Raw genomic sequence first — 3,050 nt, 5'->3', positions numbered from 1 at the left:
GTATACGTAATTGGACTACATGCTGTCCAATTTGGGAAATAATTTGATGAAAAAAATTCCGAGGGCAGCCAAAATTGGAGTGAGGCCGTAGTACGAGTCTTATTTTTCTTGTCAGAGGCCCCTTTTGAATCTAATTATTTCAAAAATTGGACAAGCATGCTAGTCCGGTAACTATATTAATTATATAGCTTGTAGTCAGTCAATCCAGCAAAAACAATAAACTTATGTCCAGAACGGGAAAAGCATTCAACAATAGTAGGCATAACACAGCACATGCAACTCACTACAAAGTGAGTGAAAACTTTTCATCAATCAATGAAAGTCGTAAACAAAGTGTCCGAAGAGCTTAACAACTTCTTGAATCTGACATACTCCTTTCCACCATAACGTTGGTACTTCATCGCTGTCTTTTCTTTTCGAGTGTCACCAAAAAACGACAAAGAATTGCATCTAGCTCATGCCTCATGGCGATGAATATCTGACAGATTTCTTGCTTCGCTTCGCTGCACTTACGTCACCCAAGTTTTCTACTATTGGAGGTGTTTTGCTCTTGGTTTTTGCTTCTTAGTGTAGCTAGCTCCTCTTCTGACAACGTAGAAAATTTCTCTTTGTTGTTTCTATTGCTGAAAAGCTCAAAAGGAATAGAAAAACGTAGCAAACTTGCTCTATAAAATTCCGCCATTGTCGACTAAAACAGGACAAGGTTACAGGGCCGACGCTATGCTTTGTGCTAATTGGCTAATATCCGTCACATGTTGTTTTTCTTCGATTTGATTGGCTGAGACGAAACTGTCCAATTTATCTTAAATTGGACAGAAAGTGAATTTTACCTAAAAGTCCTAATTGAAACTATCCAAATTTAATTCCAAATTGGACAGTTCCCAGAAATTAAGGAAAAATAGCTGTGCTGACAATATAAGATTTACTGACTGCTATATAATTAATCATTTAATTTAAGGTTGTTATGGTTTTAGAGCCATCTTTGCTTTATTATATGTTGGTAACAGTGCCATCTGATTTTGTAGAGACTGCCTAGGGGTTTGGGAGAATTGAAGAAACTTCGAGTGCTAGACTTGGAAGAAAACCGACTGGAATTGCTTCCCAATGAAATTGGTATGGATACAAGAAGAAATGGCCTGGATAAAAGCAGACAAACTACTATTTTTAAAAAATGTACAACAACTTTTAGTTTGCAAGACATGTTTCGATCGTTCCAACCATCGAACAACAAGAAGAAATACGTAAAATTTGAGTACTCGACTTTTTTTAAACAATTATAATTAAAATAAACTGCATGTTTTTATTTTGTTTTTCAGCTTTTCTGAGGAGTCTAGAGCGACTAGTTTTGCAGTCAAACAATCTTACTACTCTTCCTAAATCAATAGGGTAAATAAAAATAATAACTGTTATTAAGTGCATGTAATGTACAATGTCATTTATGGTAATAAGTGTCAGATAGTCAATAGTAATTATGGTATTACCTTATTATAGGAAATTAATGCTTCTGTTAATTAAGGTATTTGAAATTAACGCGACTTAAATTAACGCGAATTGAAGGAAAAATTACTTCCCAATTAAGGAAATTAACGCGAGAGAAGGGGTAACATTTCAAAATGAAGGGAATTAACGTGACGAACACAAGGAAGAAAGAACTTGTTGAGACAACATGAACAAGTTTACTTTAACACAAAGGAATCTGACCGCCTCGGGCATTCTTCACAGTTTTAGTGATCAAGCAGATTTCCACCTTGATGAAATTATGCCTTTTTCTAAGAGTCAAGACGTCTGGACTGTATCGAGAAATTGGGGCCAAAATAATAGAAATTAAGGTCATGGAAATTAACGCTCCACTTAATTAACAGCGCGGAAATTAACGGCGAACAAAAATTAACGCGACTTAAATTAACGCGAATTTTTGAAATTCGCGTTAATTTCATGAAGCGTTAATTTCCTATAATAAGGTGTATTTAGAAGGGTGGGCATGTTTGTTTGCTGTTTATCACTGTAGTATTACAGGATATACAGTTGAATCCCGATAACTCGAACCTTCAAGGGATATCAGGAGTTCAAGTTATTGAGGGTAAAATGAGTAAGAAAACGTCCTAGAGGGGTTCGAGTTAGCGGGAGGTTCGAGTTGTGGCAAACATCCCAAGACGGCATAAACATGGGCCCCAGAGGGAAGGCGTAGTCGTGGCAGACCGAGGGAGACTTAGCGAAGAACTGCCGAAAGAGAAAGAGAGGCTTTTGGTTTTGGCTTGTGGAACACGGCAGCAGTGGCTGCCTGCGACCGTGCAGCATGGCGGAGGAGAATGTCCGGCCCTATGCCCACTTAGGGCATTGGCCATAAGTCAGTCGAGTTATCGAGGATTCAAGTTATCAAGATTCAACTGTATTTTAGACCAGGCTGTCCTAGCCTGTATTCGTGCTTATAATTATTAATTACATATCATAAAATTATATTTTTCAGGTATCTGACCAATGTTTCATATCTGAGTGTAGGTGAAAATGATCTTACACAGCTTCCTGATGAAATAGGTATAAAATTAAATCTATGAGTCTCTCACTGTGAGCATTCCAATTTAGTTTAACCCATCAACTCCTAAGCTGTTAAGGTCATTGCCCTGAAATAGAACTGAACACAATTTTTTAACCAAACTTTCGCCTTCTGGTTTATAACTTTAAGGGAACTTAAATTTTGAAATAAAAAGGGGGGTCATCAGATTCATTTAGGAGCAGGAAGACCATGAATATTCCATATAATTCCTTTAAAATTCCTCTGCGAGTACTAGCAAAGTACACGTTTTTAACACAAGAATTGATCTGTTTTCATTTTACAGAAAGAATTTTATCGTTACACCCAAAATATGAGAAAAAATTGATAGGTCACCAGACTCGTTTACGAGAAAGCAACAATTTACTTCTCTCGCGGACTAAGCCACATAGAAAAAAGCCGCCATTTTGTTTATGTGCGCGCGCTCGCGCACGCTTATTACCCGTAAAATTCTGCGCAGTAAGGATGCGCAATGCAATACAGGGCAATGACCTTAAGA

The 3,050-nt window shown here is 37.3% G+C and overlaps 1 long non-coding RNA gene across 1 annotated transcript; it reads left to right on the top strand.

Moving 5' to 3' along the window:
* Positions 1 to 998: 998 nt before the first annotated feature.
* LOC144640032 (uncharacterized) lies at positions 999 to 2,541 on the top strand. Its single transcript, XR_013568269.1, has 3 exons — positions 999 to 1,113; positions 1,317 to 1,386; positions 2,468 to 2,541. It is a non-coding gene; the product is annotated as an uncharacterized LOC144640032 (long non-coding RNA).
* Positions 2,542 to 3,050: the final 509 nt, after the last annotated feature.

The sequence above is a fragment of the Oculina patagonica genome, unplaced genomic scaffold, assembly GCF_052425735.1.
Source record: "Oculina patagonica isolate OP01 unplaced genomic scaffold, crgOcupat unplaced1687, whole genome shotgun sequence".
Taxonomy (NCBI): domain Eukaryota; kingdom Metazoa; phylum Cnidaria; class Anthozoa; order Scleractinia; family Oculinidae; genus Oculina; species Oculina patagonica.
The sequence above is the reverse complement of the archived record's forward strand: the minus strand, read 5'-3'. Positions and strand labels throughout refer to the sequence as shown.